Source organism: Pseudorca crassidens, chromosome 16 (assembly GCF_039906515.1).
Source record: "Pseudorca crassidens isolate mPseCra1 chromosome 16, mPseCra1.hap1, whole genome shotgun sequence".
NCBI classification, from domain to species: Eukaryota; Metazoa; Chordata; class Mammalia; order Artiodactyla; family Delphinidae; genus Pseudorca; species Pseudorca crassidens.
This window is the reverse complement of record NC_090311.1, coordinates 44,813,926-44,831,519: the sequence shown is the minus strand read 5'-3', so window position 1 is coordinate 44,831,519 and position 17,594 is coordinate 44,813,926. Positions and strand designations below refer to the sequence as shown.

Here is a 17,594-nt window from a genome sequence, read left to right as displayed (position 1 = left end):
CTGCAAAATGTGGACTGTGTCAGCACTTGCCCGGTTGGGATGCCATGAAGACTGAGTGAACATACGGAAATAGCTTAGAACAGAGCCTGGTCCCCACTGCGTTCTCAGTGCATGTAAATAAACTAGGATCAGTGTTAGATGGGAGCCGAGGAAGGATGTGGAGTCAGAGACCAAGGGCAAGTTTCAAGATGATGGACCAGGAGATGGTGCCCAGAGTCAGGACCCTGCTTTGGGAAAAGGAAGGAGAAAAGGCTGGCCCAGCACCTGTGCTCCAGAGATGACTGGGAGGAAGCGCTGGGCCTGCAGAGCGTGAAGCCAAAGACGTTTCATGGGTCCAGCCTGAAGGCCGGCAGCTGCTCAGACCATCCTGTCATCGTGATGATGTCAGAAGAAGAAAGAGAACACAGGCCTAAGCCCTAGCAGGAAGCTGCTAGCCCAGGATCGAGGGAGGGGACTAGCTGACAGGGAAGCCAAGGTGTTCTTGGGTCCCAGGGCCCAGTTACAAACACTGCAGGGGGCCTGATGATTTAGGCTAGGGGTGGGACGCATGGAGCGTTCTCTGCAGAAACAGCAAAATTTAGCAGTATTTTTTCTAGGGGAAATGATAGCTTCGCATTTCGAATTGAGTATCCCTGCTTAGGTGCACAGGTGGCATCTCTGTTCTGAATTTTCTCTTCCTGGAATAGAGTTGCCTAATGTTGACTCAGGAGCTGGGCTCACTGCTACCGACCTCTTTACACCCCAAGGCTCCTTTTAAATGGGCAGATTCATGGGTCCCTCTCCAGAAACCCCAGCCAGCAGCTCTGGAGGAGTAAGTGCAGCATCTGTGACTGTAACAAGCACCCGAGTGACCAATGTGTGGGACATGGGTCTCCATGTGCAACACAGACTAGGCCCTCAGATGGTAGTGAAAACTGGTAAGAAAGCCATTAACAGAAAAAGCAGGACTCAAAGGCCAAGCGGCACAAACCTCTTTTCTCTCAGACCTCAAATGAAAACCATTCAAGGCAAGGGGACCATGCTTTCTCTTTATTTAGAACTTTCTAGAACAGTGCTGTTCAAAGGGACTGCAGTGATGAAATGTTCTACATCTGCAGTGCCCAATATGGAAGTCACTAGCCATACGTGGCTATGGAACATTTGAAATTTGTCTAGTGTGACTAAATTTTTAATTTTATGCTGTTAAGTAATTCAAATTTAAATATTTGTAGCCACATGTGGCTAGTGGCTGCCATATTGGATGGTGGAATTCTGGAGGAATGTGGACTACAGTCTCTATTGGATATGGGGTCAGTGTGACTCAGGTCCACATCCATATGCATACATCTAACAAAGATAATCACATCCAAAGAGCCCACAAGTGAAACAGCTCTGCTTGGAAATTGATCTAGTGGAAAGGAGAGAGCCATCCAGGGCATCTATGTCACTGCCTTGCACGGTGACAGCTTATCTCTCAAAAAAAAAAAGGGAAAGAAACCTGCTTCTCCTTGTAGCCTCCTGGCGTTCCTCTATGTCACTGAACTACGAGACAGCGTGCTTTGCCATCATCCCACAGAGTCAGGTAACAAAGCAAGCTGCAGATCCGGTGTTGGAAGGTCACAGATATGCCTGGTGACCAGAATACAATACTAGGAGACTCCGAAAGGCCACGAGCTAGCAGAGGGTGTGACTAAAGCAAAACTGACACCAGGGAAGCCATCAGTGAACTCGTGGCAGAAGTAAGAGCTGAATGACCTAGCTGAATGACCTAGCAGGTGGTGTCTTCTTCACCCACTGCCACTTTGGGCCCCAGGTGAGTGTAATTCTTGTTCCAAAGAGTCTGTTTGTTTCCAAAGAGTTTTAAAGGCACCACTAGGCACCTGACACTGTAAGACAATTTGAGGCAGGAATGAGCATCTCTAAATTAAGTGACTTGGACTGGATTGGATACCCCATGGGCGAGTGTTTGCAGACCTGACAAGGGCCTCACCCAAGTGAAGAATGATTCTTTTAACTCCTCCATGGGTTGGTAGGTGTGAAAAGTAACTCACATCTGAGTCTTGGACTGTGGCAGCAATGTCACTTTCTGGCATTATCCCTGAGATTCAGAGACGCAATCCTTGAATGCATTTGTGAAAACCAAATGTCTGACACCTTTGCAGGACCCGTGAAGCCAGGGACGGAGGTTTCTGGCATGTTTCCCTGTTGTAGCAGTGCCAAGCCTGGGATATGCTGGTGAAGGCATCTGGACATCACAGTGGGTCTGTGAGGCACAAGGGGCCAGCTGAGCATTGGGATCTGAGCATCAAGGTGCTGGGGCTCTGGGAACAGTTCTCCCAAACCCACATTGAAGAGGTCCAGGGAGAATGTTCCATCACCCGGGCCTATTGCCCTGCACTTCCTCCTCTGAGGTCTCCGGCCTCAGTTTGGTGGGGAAGACTTGGGTCAATGGGAAATGCACACAAGTGAAGCCATCTGCCACCAGGAACAAATGACCACTGGCTGGTCCTTCTCTCCGATGAGCGGTTGATCCAAAGTAATCTGTGATTTTGGCAACATGTGCTCCATGAGTCCTCATAATATCCTGTGAGCAGGGTGGGTCTGAGGCTCAAAAGCTATCTTCTGAGACAGGGTGGCCCCCTGAGTTGCCTGGCCCGCAGAGTGAGTGCCCACTGAGCCCCGAGCTCTGTGCAGGGGTGCAGCCCTTCTCCCCTCTCCAGAGGCATGGGCACAGCCTGGGAAGTTATATGACTTTCCCCCAAACAAAGGACAGAATGTAGCACAGCAAAGACTCTAACAGGGGAATCTGCTGAAAAACCTGTTTCCTCTCTCATCTGTGCCCTCTTTGCTGGTTGATGTTGAGGGGTAGGCAGACTTCTTCCACTCTGACGCTTCCTCTTGGGGGAAGGAGAGGAAATGTCATTTGCTGACACTGTTTGTATCAGTCACACTCAGTACCTCCCACGTCTCACATCTGCTCTGGCACTCACCTTGCTAAGATGGGAATGGTTATGAAAGAGTACCACAAGGGACCCTTGTGGTGAGGAAACTGCTCGGTACTTTGTGGTGTGGTCACATGATTCCACACGTGAAAAATTGCATAGAACTAAACACAAAGAGATACACACACAAATGAGTGCGTGTGAAGCTGGTGAAACCTGAGTGAGGTCGCTGGTTGGATCAATGTCCATTTTCTCGTTGTGACATTGTACTACAGTTATGTAAGATGTCACCAGTGGGGGAAACCGGGGGATCTCTCAGTATTGTTTCCCACAACTGCATGTGAACCTAACCATTATCTTAAAGTAAAAATTAACAATATATATTGAAAAAAATCTCATGGTGTGAAGTGTGTTTAATTTAAGCTACTTTAAGAAACAGGCAGCTGAAGTCTAGGATGGGGTCCTCCTTCATTGCTTCTGTCCCTTCTAGGTCTCAGGATTCTCATTTACCTGCCTGTCCCTCTCTCCAGCACCAGGAACGAGGGAGGCCACTGAGGACAGTGACCACCTGTGGCCTCAAGGTGAGTTCTGGGATCAGCATTTCCACAAGGGAGGTGAGGGGGTGAGGGTGAGTCTATGGAGGAGCTCTCCAGAGGCCTAGGGATGTGCACGGGGCATGCTCTCACAGCGGGGCAGGTGGCCTGGCTTCTGTGTCCTGCAGGGAAACAAGATGGACCAGGGCCACTCTAGTCTGTCCCCAGACCTTCACCGTGTGGACTGCCTCTCAGGATCTGGGAGAAGAAGATTTAGAGCAAGGATAAAGGAATATTACATTTATTAAATCAACCCCCCAGAAAGTATACCATGAAAGAGTATTTTTAATTGATGTGCTTTTTTGGTTCTATTATAGAATCCAAAAATTTACAAATTTGTTCTCCTATTTTAAGGTAAGTGTGATCTTGTTAATCCTTATTAGTGTACATTATAATTTTAGGAGCATCTCATGGGTGGATACTTTTGGTAGATACTGACAGAGCTAGCCCAGCAGCACCTCTGGGAGAGGCTCTAGGTGATGTTTGGGCTCTTTGTATGTCAATTATATCTCAATAAAAATAAAACAATACAAGAATCCTCCAAGTTTTCCATGCCCCAAGGCCGCTTGCCCCTTCCCAGGTCTCAGAGCTCTCTGCATTTGCTCTTGTGTGGCAGGGCCATGATTATTGCAATAGTACTGAGCTGGGTCCATGGATGTAAGCAAATCTTAGCTCTCACAGCTCAGTCTTGGGAGGGCAAGAGAGACGATGATTGAAAAATTGGATGGTGTCTGGTCTGAGGTTCAGAAATCCTCCTTTTTGAAGCATGGCATTCCCTTGTGGAAGCTATTGGTACTGGTGTGTGTGTGTGTGTGTGTGTGTGTGTGTGTGTGTGTGTGTGTGTGTGTGTGTGTGTGTGTGTGTGTGTGTGTGTGTGTGTACACATTTTGTTTTATTCGAGATTATAACATTTCCTCTGTGTACCCTTTAAGAAAAGCAGAAATTGGCAAGCTCAGATACCATTCCCTTCTTTAAGTGTTAGCCAGGCTTGATTCCTTCCTTGAAGTCATGTCCTTTCTCCCTTGCTTAGGGGAAACGTCTCAGATCCAGTGTTCCTTGGTTGATGGAAGATATAAATGGAATGCAAACGGGAACAGGAATCTTGGTTCGAATGTATTAACTTATTTGCATAACCACTATCAATTAAAAACTTAAAATATTTCCCAGATGTTCTTATGTGATCATATTACAAGACAGCAATTTATAATTGCCCCAAGGTCAACATCCTAAGCAAGAGCAACTAATCTAAGAAATACAGAGTAACATATACTAGAAACACGTGCCACGTGAGGGCTATGGAGAGGCCTGGAGCACACACAGGCTGGTGGGTAATTAGAAGGAAAATTGCCTGCAGGGAACTTGAGGGTTATTAGGTTGCAGTTTATGTTCATTAAATTTAAACACCTGGTTTCATAGTCATGTGGTTTCCTAGGCCTTGATATTGGCTCCAAACAGCTATTTCTGCATAATCTGGACCGTGTTTTTCTTACGGTCACCTGATCCATCAATTCCCTGTGAGCATCACTTGTTGTGCCCACTTATCATTGCGGGGACCTGAAAGTGGGCCCTGAAACTCCAAGGTAAGGACTCTGGACAGGAGACTTGTAAAAAGATCCGTGGCTGCCAGGGGTTGGGGCTGGGGAGAATAAATAGGCAGAGCACAGAGGATTTTTAGGGCAGTGAGAACTTCTGTGTGATACAGTAATGATGGATGCATATCATTATACAGTTTTCCAAACCCATAAAATATATAGCACCAAGAGTGAATCCTATCTAAACTATGGACTTTGGGTGATTACTACATATCAATGTAGGTTCATCAGTGGTAAGAAATGTACCATTCTGGGTAGGGATGCTGACACTGGGAGAGGCTATGCATGTGGGGGGGTGTATATAGATGGGAAACATCTGTACTTTTCTCTCAGTTTTGCTGTGAAGCTTTAACTGCTCTAAAAACACTGAAGTCTTTCGTAAAATGTCCATGAACTCCTGGTGGTTTCAGTTTTGGCGTTGGAGGACCATGAAGTTGACATCTCCTTGAGCCACCCCAAGGCCTCAGGCACCATCCACTAAAAGGCCCTAATTTGGATGTTTAACCAGCCAGTTCTTGCCTTCTCATAAATCTCCAGACAATCTTAATCCCCATCAGTGATCTATTTATTATTCACAATCTTCTCCCCTCCTTGTTCTGGCCCATGGCAACCTTTCTATCTTGGCTTATGTTACCCCAGCAACCTAAACATTAAACTTGCCATTTTGCCTACTTGGAATGTTCTCTGTCCAGTTCTCCGAGAGCTTCTTCTGCAATTATGTCTTCAGAAGGTTCTCTCTTAACACTAACCAAAGGATCCTTTCCCCACATCCCACCTCCAGCCACTCTATACCACGTTAAACTATTTTATTGTCTTTATAGCTTTTCTCTCTCTCAGGCTTATTCTATTGTTTTCTTGCTTGTTTACTCTCTTCCCCTGTTTCCTTTTTTAAACATAAATTCTTCCAGAGTAAGGGTTTATGTCTGTGTTGTTTCTGCTACATCTTGATGTCTAGAATAGTCCTTGGCATGCAGAATTTGTTGGCTGATTGGATAAGTAAATGGATAGATAAATGAATGACTTCAAGGATAAGTGTATATCCTGGAGTCCAAATGCCTGCCTTGTAAAGACTTTTCGTTAAAAATATTATTAATAAATACAGTATAACATCATATTGAGTTTAAACAATGCATTCCCTCGAGTTAGGTACTTTTATAGTTTGGATTGTAGCTTTGCAGACTTTTAATGCATGCTCAGTCATTATGTCTATCTATATCTATCCATCTATCTTCCTATCTATATAATATATATGCTGCTCTGTAATTTGCTCTTTGAAACAACATACTTTCAAGTAAAACAGTCATACATTCCATTAGAAAGTTGAGGATTACACAGACTGATAACATAGCCATGAGTCCTAAATTCAAGAATCTCTGAACCAACAAAGTCTCCCGTGGACTAGGTACCATAGAAGAAATAGCATGTCGATGGGCCCAGCATGCCAGCCCCAGCAAGCACTGGCCTGGCCATTCTCCGAATAGCTGCCATGTATGACACACTTGAAGCTTTGCACAACCTGTGTTTTCTCACAGTAGAACCTTCACACCAAGCATCTAAGTATGCCTGAAATGTAGCTGACCCAATGCAAATAAAACAAAAATAAAGAAAGCTAAAACTAAATCTAATCAGTTGAGAATACCAATGATGTCATAACATGCAGTTTTAGTTCTCAGTGATGTCACTGCAAGTGTGAATTTGACATTGTGGTAATACTTATCAAAAATAAATAGAAGAAACTTGAGGACACTGTGCTAAGTTAAATAAGCCCAGTCACAAAAATTAGTAATACTGTATGATGTCAGGTACCCAGAGTAGCCAAATTCATAGAGACAGAAGGTAGAATGGTGGTTCCCTGGGGCTGAGGGAGGGAGGAATGGGGAGTTGCTGTTTCATGGGTTTGCAGTTTCAGTTTTGCAAGATTAAACAAGTTTTGGAGATTGTATGCCCCAAAATGTAAATGTATTTAACACTACTGAACTGTACACTTAACTATGGCTAAGATGGTAAATTTTATGTTATGTATGGTTTACCACAAAATGTTTCAATTAAAACAAAAAGAATAAGTGGAAGAGAAATAAATATTCTTCACATGTTATGATTCCTTGTATTTTCACTTTCCCATAATTAGAATTACCATTTACCCCAGTTTACGTAGGACAGTCCTGGCTCACTCTTGTCCTTGTGCAATTATTCACAGGTCTCCCTTTCATTCTGAAAAGTGTTGTGGGTGATAATTATTATGCTCCTCTTATCCAATATGCCTTTGGTAGCAGAGGACAGCCAGAGAACCTAAAACTAGAAAGCTAGCATCTCCATTCATTCATTTACTCCGTCATTCACTCACCTCAAAAGGACCTCTGTACCTTGTGCCTGTTATCACACTGGCTGCTACGTTTGTGTTCAGGTGACTGTCTTCCTAGATAGACTGTGGGTTCCTCAAGGACAGGACTTATATCTAATTCATCCAGCATCCCTAGATCCCAGCCCAATACCTGACACACATCAGGTTCCCAGCAGATGTTTGATGAATTGCAAGATGTCCTAGTTCCAGCTGAAAGACAGCCATGAGGAGGACTGGCCCTCGTTAGTGCTGAACGCCCCAAACAGTCTTTCTTCTGTGCCCATGGGGGTGGTCCTGCAGGGTCTCCTTGGCTGGGTAGACAAGGGGAGGGCAAGGGCGTCAGTGAAAGTTTCTCTCTCACATGTTGCCCACTTCCAAGTGCCTTGCTAGGGTCTTTATATTTCCTGATAATGCTTGTTAGCTTGCTTGCTTTCTCTCTTTCTTTCTTTTTGTAACAAACTAAGAAGCATCTCCACTATGCTTCATAATGGAGATGCTTCAAAATAAACGCTCCATAAAGCTTGCACATGTGTCTCTAATGTAAGTTATTTATTTATAAAGCCAAGCTTTGAAATGCTGCTGCAATGGCTCAGCAAGTCGGGCTAACTCTCCCAGCTCAGTGGCAGGCTTTGTAAAGCTGCTCTTGGTTTCTTCTTTCAAAGGCAGCGCTGTCCTCAAGGTGAGTTTCAGCCAGTCACCTCCTCAAATGCCACACGTTTGTCTCCAAGGGTGGGGTTGAGTTACTCTCCTCGCTTGAGTTTTGTTTGGCTCTTCTCTGATCTCTAATGACCTGTGGTCCTTCAGGGACTTAGGAATGGCATCTCTATCTTCCAAGTTGCTGAGGATCTCTGATTGCAGGAGCTTCATGTGCTCCGCTCCTTCTACAATTTCCTCCTCCTCCACCTCAGCACACTGGATTTGGGGGCCTGAGACGCTAGTGCAGTGGGAGGAGAGGTCTGCACAGGAGTGCTAAGTCAATGTTAATGAAGCAGCAGCTTCAGACTGGAATGTTTTCATAAATTCAGCCCAACATCTGGATGGCATTTGGCTTAAGAACCACCAAGAACTTCCCACTTATCCCTTGATCAATCTTTCCCGAAATGCATCATTTTTATTAGTCTTTTCCAAACAACTTTGATTTCATTATCCTCTCTGGCGTAATTGTTTGTTTTATTACTTTCTGTTCTTCTTTCATTATCTCCTCCCTTCTACAAATGGTCCTAACTTCTTAATATGGATCCTAGTTCATTAAATTACAACTTTCTGGGACAAATTTTTTCTTTCTTGGTGATTGTCAGATGCATTAGTGTCTTTTTTTTTTTTTTTTTTTTTGACACACATGGATGTGTCTTATGTGTAATTGGCTGATGACTTAAAGATGAGATAATTAACCCCTGGTCTCAAGAGGGTTCTATTTAAGGAAGGAGATAAGACAGTACATGTTAAGGGTTAAATTAATATCACAGTAGAACCAACTATAAGATTTCAGAGTAATGCTTATCAGTAATAGTTCTGAGGAGGAAGGGGGAACAAAGTCAGACCCTGCAGGGCAGGCTGGACCTGGAGTGGCTCAGAGGAGGGCCAGCAGGGACAACTTCATAAGCCCACCATGACCTGGGGAAAGACCACTCCCAAGGCAAGGAGACTGTGAGGTAAAAGGCCAGAGAAAGGAGCCAGGACCACAGTGCAGAGGAGCCTGGATGGGTTGACACCCTAGAGTGTTGTCTGTGTGAAGTGACGCATCCTTGACTGTCTCAGCAGCAACACCATGAACAGAGAGAACTTAGAGATAGATGGTTTGACGGGGAGACACTAGAAGTAGGGGGACTGGAGGAGGGAGGAACGGTGGGCAGTGACAGGACGAGAGAACTTTCCACCTGAGTTTCTGGCTGTGGGTGGGGCAGGGGGCACGAGCATGTTCCATTTATGAAGCTCCTCCAAATCAGGCACAGAGAGACCCATATAGCAAAGAACACCTTCTGGACAAAGCGATGAGTCCCACTCTAGATGGGAGATGGAGGTGAGGCCTTGCTGGAGCTGTGGGCCCAAAACAGGCCTCCTGGAGGTCTATGCTTGTCCTAGCACCTGCCACCTCCTTTCAGGGCCATCAGGCAGCAGCAGGTAATGTGATAATTGGGGCTCACGTGGGTGGCGGGGTTGGACTTCCTCCTCCCAGGTGTTTCCAAGCCTGGCATGACCCTAAGCAGGTGGGTATGGTCCCCTTGAAAGCAGATCCCAGGAGCAGTGTCCAAGGGTCACATCACTATGCTCAGCCTCCCCCCTTGTAAGGAAAACTTCTCACGTGCCAGCCCTGGGAGACACAGTGTCCTTTCTCCACGATCCACAGCACTACGAGCCTGCGAACTCAGCACAGGCTTTTAAATGCAACATACGTAAAATTTTAAGTCCCGGAAGGGTCTTCAGGTTCAGCATCTCCCCACCTGTAGCTGGGCAGGTGCACGTTACCTGCGGAAAGGACAGCGCCCTCTTGCGCTGAAGGGGGGATTTACCAGGCTCCGATCCCACGAGGAGGAAGAGGACCCTTGCCCAGGATGAGCCTTTAGGTCCAGTCCAGCCCCACCCTTGCACAGCCGACCCCCAGCCCTCAAGCAGGCTGGGCCAAGGGCTCCCACCTCTGAGACTCGGCCCTTCTGGAAGCTTTCTAGTCCCAAGGAAATGAGGGCTCTTCCAGGATGTAAATGCTCCGGAAACTCATCCACAGAGAAGGCACTTGCCTGAACCTCCCACAAACACATCTGGTCCCTAATTTCCTCATCAACAACCCCTGAGGTTTTCACACAGGTCAATGCCTCCTTCGGTATTCACTCCAGCCCACAGAGCTCATCTCCACCAAAATCAGAATTTCTCTAAAGCCAAACGAGGCATCTTGCCAGGAATTCACTCACTCATTCATTCACTCATTCATTCGTTCATTCATTCACTCACAAAGGACATATTCCATTGGCACTGAACACCACAGAGGGAACTAATATCCGAAATCATTAACTCATCTCCTTCCTCACTCTTCAAGCAGACCCCATGAGCCTTCAAGGATCCAACTGTCCCTTCCTTGGTTCCTCAGCAGATCCACTCCAGCTGGGGACCACTCATGTGGACCTTTGTCATAGGGATTCTCTCCAGGGCCCCATCTCTGCTTAGGAAGCACTATGCTGTCATTGGGTCTTTTTAGCCTCCAAGACTATCTTTCAGACAAAATTGTCATGCCTTCTCCTAGTCAATGTCTGAGCTTTAAGATGTTTTTGAAGGCCTTCCTGGTTTGGGGAGCTAGAGAGTCATTAAAGATAAGTCAATATGTTCTACTGTTTGTATTACATAGGCTCCTCCTCATTATTACTGAGTTCCGTTTGACTCTTATAGTATTTACTTTGCCTTAGAAATTAAATCTGCCTGGTTGTCATGGCAAGTATTATTGGTAAGAGGACCCCAGCACGTATTGTAACTGTCAGCTCTTAGGGTCAGAACGTGGCTTTGGTGGATCTGAACAAGGCAGCCTGTGCAGCCCAGAGAAAGCTCCAAGCCAGCAGGAGTATATCTGGGTTGATCCTTGGAACTTGGTCTCCTGGAGACCTTCTCTGAAAACCCAGTCTTAAATAGTCCCTTCACCCAGACGACTTTTGATCATATCACCTTATTTCCTTCAGAGAAATTATCATGAACTGAAATTATTTTATTTGCCCACTAGTTTGCTGTCTGTCTCTCTCAACTGCAAGGTAACCTACACAAGTTCTCCTCTGAATCTCCAGTGCAACAATATAATAATGTGCCTGGGGTAGAAGGGGCTTGACATACATTTATAGAAATGAACAGACATAACTTTACCCTCAGTATCTTCATCTGTCACTTAGGAACCAGGGTGTCATTCTCAAGGGACGCCTGCACACTTTTGAGACATGGCACTGTGAAATGGAAAGGTAAACCCGTACTACAGTCAGCCTCATGTGGAGTCTAACATGGCTTCCTAGCACTGTGGGAATATTTCTCTTTTCAAAAAAATACTGAGTGAATAAAACTCCTGTTAGCTGAGGGTTCTAGGTACTAAGCCTTTCCCTTTTTGGTATAGTCTAGAAGTTAAAAATGTCTATCTGTTACCAGCTGTGCATTGGTCCAGTATCACTCTAACATGACCCAGGCATATGCTGGCATCCTGTGCAGCCGTGGACCACTAGAACAAGTGACACCATCCAGGCCCAATTCCAGCCCCATCACTCCTGGGTGTGTGACCTTGGGGACATTATCTAACCTCTCTAGGCCTGAGTCTCTCATCTGAAAATCTGGGGAATATTAGTGCCTGCCTCAGAAGATTGTTTAAATGACTGAATAAGATAATCCATGCAAAGTGCCTAACATGCAATGAGTGCTCAGTAAGTACCAGTTCTTCCTCTTCTACCTCTCCTTCCCCTTTATCTCTGCCTTCTTCTCCTTTCTTCTTTCCTCTTTTTCTCCTTCTTCCTCTCCTCCTCCCCCTCCTTTTTCTTCTTCTTCTTCCTCCCCTTCTTCTTCTTCTATCCTTCTATTCCTCCTCCTTCTTAGTGAGAGTCTAAATAATAAATGCACATCCTCTTACAATTAAGACTTTTTTATTGACCACAGGAAAGCCACAGTGTATGAGCCAAGAAGTAGTGGGCACAGGATATGGGATCATTTTTTATATTAACCCATCCCTTTGAGCCACCTAATGCCCAAGATGTTCTTAGGCCAGGCTTCAGGTTTTACACCCTTCCTAAAGTGTGGGTACCAGAACTAAAGCATCTAGGTGTGTCTATCCAGAGCAGAAAAGACAACACCATCACCCACCTGCCCAGGACCTACACTAGGTTTCCTGTAGAGTAGCCCCAAATAGCATGCGTTGGGGAGTCACAAGATCACTGGTTGACTCATACTGAGCATTTTGAAAATCTATGCAATAATATGAATTATCCCAAAATACTGAGCAGAGATCACAGCTACAGAGGTCGAGTTGTGCTAGCAAACCACCTGCATGACAAGGGGAAGGTTTAAAGCAGTTCCTACGGCAAATATTTGCCTGATTTGCACTGTTACCTCAGATCTTGCTTGATTTATCTGGAGATCTCGAAGCCTTTCAAGTTCCCATTTGACGAGCGCCTGGAGGCCCAGGCAGGCGACCACACAGCTTGGCAGGTGTTAGGAATCTGGGCTGAGACACGTTAGTTAGAGTGTCCGAGTGGACTCCCCAGAGCCAGGGTCTGGAAGAGAAGCAGGCAAACCGCCTTTGAGACTCCATCCTTTTCTGCCCAGTCCTTGATGAGCAGCCCATCATCACCCACTGTGCCACACCATGGTTGCCTTCTCCACATGAAGGTCATGTCATTGACCACCCGTAGGAAAGCAGGGCCCAGAACTATTTTGCTGGTACGTGGGTGCAGTTTCCTGAGTCAGCATCATCACTGGAACAATATTTTGCAATATTTCTGGGACAAGGATGTAGCCTTGACCGCATTTGCCATGTGTTTTAAGTCCTGGTACTTATTAACTCCAAATCTGAGTGTTACCTCTCTATGATAGGAGAGGCTTCCCACAGCCTGTGGAATAACTGTAAATCTCCTGAGAAGCACCAGGGTTTTGTCTGGTGGAGGTGAGACCTCATAATAGTTCACCTCTTCAGAGAGTAGTCTTTCTAAGGGATATGGGGAATATGAAGAGAAGGAGGGAAGGGAAGCAAGTAGCAACTTGACCTTGACCGATGTAAAGCTCAGTTTCCTTGTTTATAATTTGGGGATAATAACACAGATGCGATACAAAGGATTCTAAAGGTTGAAATAGCTGATCTCTCTATGCAGCACCTGGCATGTGGTAGATAACCCTCTATTCTGAGCTCACCAGCCCAGTAGACCCCAGGTCTAGCAGTGGGGATAAGAACAGTGAGTTACACTTAAGGGGCAAGAACAGCGAAGAGGGAACAGGTGTCAGGATGAACACTCACTAGCAATGGGTCTGAGGGCGGTAAGGGTCAGACCTGGAGCTGGGGTGGCAGGGCCCGGTCCTTCTTTGACAGCAGGTGTTGGACATGACAAAGCAGAGTCAAAGCCAATTGAAATCAGACCAAACATAGACCAGCACCAAACCTGGACCCTGGAAGAAGAGCTGCTCCTATCCTGGCCCTGTGACACTTGCACACATGAGGCCCCTTCTCAACGCAGGGACTCGGGGGTCTCAAGACTCTGCCCACTAACAAGGATGAGTAAGGCCTCCACAGGAATAATAACACTGGGCTAAGCCTCCTGAAGCCACAGTTACAGTTTTGAATTAATTTTCTTTTCTTTCTTTCTTCCTCCCTTCCTTCCTTCCTCCCTCCCATACTTCCTTCCTTCCTTTCTTTCTCTTTAAATCAGTTTAAATCTGTGTAGGGGTAACCATCATGGAAGTCAAATAAATCATCACTGGATAATACTTCTCATTAAATCCTTTGCACTTAGTTCTGTGTTTTTACGTCTCTTTACGACATTGTTTAGAAAAATGAGACTGAGGCTGTTAGGCTGTCAAATTCAATTTGGTTCAGTTTGTAATGTGCTCACAAGTCTTTTGAACTTCAGTATTTTCTAATTTCAGTCAGAACTTGCCAAGAAACAAATGAAGTCTGGGCATTTGTGTCTGATGTGATGAAAATGCTGTGATTGGCATATAATCCTATTTATTGTCCTTTCTTTCCTCTTTAATCAATGCTCACTCTCAGATGAACCCCAGCCAGGTATGATAGTGAAGTATTTTAGACACTTACGATTTTAGATGTGTTGTGTTTATGCTGAAAATGTCCTAATCATTTAGACCTACTTCCCCTCCTAGTGCACGTTCTGTATTATCACTCATAAATAAATTAGAGTAGACATGGAAATAGAACTAGGCACTGTACGAACACTTTTAGGTACTAAACCCTTTGAATTTTCACAACAATGAAGTAGGTACTTTTATTTTTCCAATTTTACAGATGATAAAACAGACAACGAAGTTAAGTAACTTGTCCAAGTTCACAAGTTGTAAATGACTGAAACAAACCCCAAGGCCAGAGTCAAGTTCCAGATCCTGAACACTTAAACCATTACAGATTAGGGAAAATTTTAGCTGCTATTTCTTCAAATGATTTTTCTGTGCCTTTCTCTTTCTTCTCCTTCTGGGACTCCTATAATGCAAATGTTATCACACTTGATGTTGTCCCAAAGGTTCCTCAAGCTATCTCCACTTCTAAAAATTCTTTCATTTTGCTGCTGTCTGGCTGAGTTCCATTGTTTTGTCTTCCAGCTCACTGATTAATTCTTCTACCTCATCCAGTCTGCTTTTGAACCCCTCTAGTGATTTTACAGTTCAGTTATAACTTGTCTCTTTGTTGACATTCTCACTGTGTTTATTCATTCTTCTCCTGAGTTCAGTGAGTATCTTTATGACCATTACCTTGAACTCCTTATCAGGTAGATTCTTATCTCTGTTTTGTTTGGCTCTTTTTTTTTTTTTGAAGTTTTGTTATATCTATTGGAACATAATTCTGTTTCTCACTTTGCCGAATTCTCTGTATTTTTTTTGTTATGTGTTAGGTAAATCAGCTATCTCTTCCATCCTGAAGGTGTGACCATATTTAGGACATGTCCTGTGCAGCTCAAGGCAACATCCCACATGGCCACCAGAGCCAGGCGCTCAAGGGATGACCCCTATGTGGGCTCTGTGGACTCCCCTGTTGTGACAGGGTTGTGGCTGTTACTGCAGCATACGAGTGAGGGGGGCTGGTCCCTGGACTGGCTTCAGGGCCCACCCACAACTGCTGCTCATGCTTGTGGGCAAGGCTATCGCTCAGCCAGTTGTGAGGCCCAACCAAGGTGCAGGGATAGGCAGGGCTCTCAGCAGTGCATACCCTCTGACACTAATAGGTTAGAAGGGAATTTCAAAAATGGCAACTGCCAACACTGGCATTAGCAAGGGAATAGCGCCAACCAGTGTCTCAGTCCCCACGGATCATCCCAAGTGGTTCCTGCCTCCATGACAGATGCTTCAAGATTAGTAAGTGGGTTCCCTTCATGCCCTTTTTTTTAAACATCTTTATTGGATTATAATTGCTTTACAATGGTGTGGTAGTTTCTGCTGTATAACAAAGTCAATCAGCTATATGTGTACATATAGCCCCGTATCTCCTTACGCTTGCGTCTCCCTCCCACCCTCCCTATCCCACCCCTCTAGGTGGTCACAAAGTATCGAGCTGATCTCCCTATGCTATGCAGCTGCTTCCCACTAGCTATCTATTTTACGTTTGATAGTGTATATATGTCCATGCCACTCTCTCACTTTGTCCCAGCTGACCCTTCCCCCTCCCCATGTCCTCAAGTCCATCCTCTACGTCTGCATCTTTATTCCTGTCCTGCCCCTAGGTTCTTCAGAACCTTTTTTTCTTTTTTTTTTACATTCCATATATATGTGTTAGCATATGGTATTTGTTTTTCTCTTTCTGACTTACTTCACTCTGTATGACATTCTCTAAGTCCATCCACCTCACTACAAATAATTCAATTTCATTTATTTATATGGCTGAGAAATATTCCATTGCATATATGGGTCACATCTGCTTTATCCATTCATCTGTCGATGGACACTTAGGTTGCTTCCATGTCCTGGCTACTGAAAATAGAGCTGCAATGAACATTGTGGTAAATGACTCTTTGAATTATGGTTTTCTCAGGGTATATGCCCAGTGGTGGGATTGCTGGGTCATGTGGTAGTTCTATTTTTAGTTTTCTAAGGAACTTCCATACTGTTCTCCACAGTGGCTGGATCAATTTACATTCCCACCAACAGTGCAAGAGTGTTCCCTTTTCTCCACACCCTCTCCAGACTTCATTGTTTGTAGATTTTTTTGATCATGGCCATTCTGACAGGTGTGAGGTGATATCTCACTGTAGTTTCGATTTGCATTTCTCTAATGATTAGTGATGTTGAGCATCCTTTCATGTGTTTGTTGGCAATCTGTATACCTTCTTTGGAGAAATGTCTATTTAGGTCTTCTGCCCATTTATGGATTCGCTTGTTTGTTTTTTAAATATTGACCTGCATGAGCTGCTTGTATATTTTGAAGATTAATCCTTTGTCAGTTGCTTCATTTGCAAATATTTTCTCCCATTCTGAAGGTTGTCTTTTGGTCTCGTTTATGGTTTCCTTTGCTGTGCAAAAGCTTTTAAGTTTCATTAGGTCCTATTTGTTTATTTTTGTTTATATTTCCATTTCTCTAGGAGGTGAGTCAAAAAGGATCTTGCTGTGATTTATGTCACAGAATGTTCTGCCTAAGTTATCCTCTAAGAGTTTTATAGTGTCTGGCTTTACATTTAGGTCTTTAATCCATTTTGAGTTTACTTTTGTGTATGGTGTTAGGGAGTGTTCTAATTTCATTCTTTTACATGTAGCTGTCCAGTTTTCCCAGCAGCACTTATTGAAGAGGCTGTATTTTCTCCATTGTATATTCTTGCCTCCTTATAATGATGCTGTTCATCATTGTTTATTTGGTCTTTAGTTTTTCAAGGCCCTTGTTAAACGTTTCTTGTATTTTCTCCGTTCTATTTCCAAGATTTTGGATCATCTTTACTGTCATTACTCTGAATTCTTTTTCAGGTAGACTGCCTATTTCCTCTTCATTTGTTTGGTCTGATGGCTTTTTACCTTGCTGCTTCCTCTGCTGTGTGTTTCTCTGTCTTCTCATTTTGCTTCACTTACTGTGTTTGGGGTCACCTTTTCTCAGGCTGCAGGTTCGTAGTTCCCGTCGTTTTTGTTGTCTGCCCCCAGTGGCTAAAGTTGGTTCAGTGGGTTGTTTAGGCTTCCTGGTGGAGGGGACTGGTGCCTGTGTTCTGGTGGATGAGGCTGGATCTTGTCTTTCTCGTGGGCAGGACCACGTCTGGTGGTGTGTTTTGGGGTGTCTGTGAACTTATTTTGATTTTAGGCAGCCTCTCTACTAATGGGTGGGGTTGTATTCCTGTCTTGCTAGTTGTTTGGTATGGGGTGTCCAGCATTGTTGCCTGCTGATCGTTGAGTGGAGCTGGGTCTTAGTGTTGAGTTGGAGATTGCTGGGAGAGCTTTTGCTGTTCGATATTACATGGGGCCTGGTGGTCTCTGGTGGTCCAATGTCCTGAACTCAGTTCTC

General features: G+C 44.7%; 1 long non-coding RNA gene across 1 annotated transcript in view; it reads right to left on the bottom strand.

The window, feature by feature from the left end:
• The window catches only part of LOC137208492 (uncharacterized), a 29,819-nt gene extending 17,155 nt beyond the window's left edge, over positions 1-12,664 (bottom strand). The window contains exon 1 of the long non-coding RNA XR_010935641.1: positions 12,509-12,664. This is a non-coding gene — a long non-coding RNA (uncharacterized lncRNA). The remainder of the gene's footprint in view (positions 1-12,508) is intronic.
• Between the last annotated feature and the right edge of the window lie 4,930 nt (positions 12,665-17,594).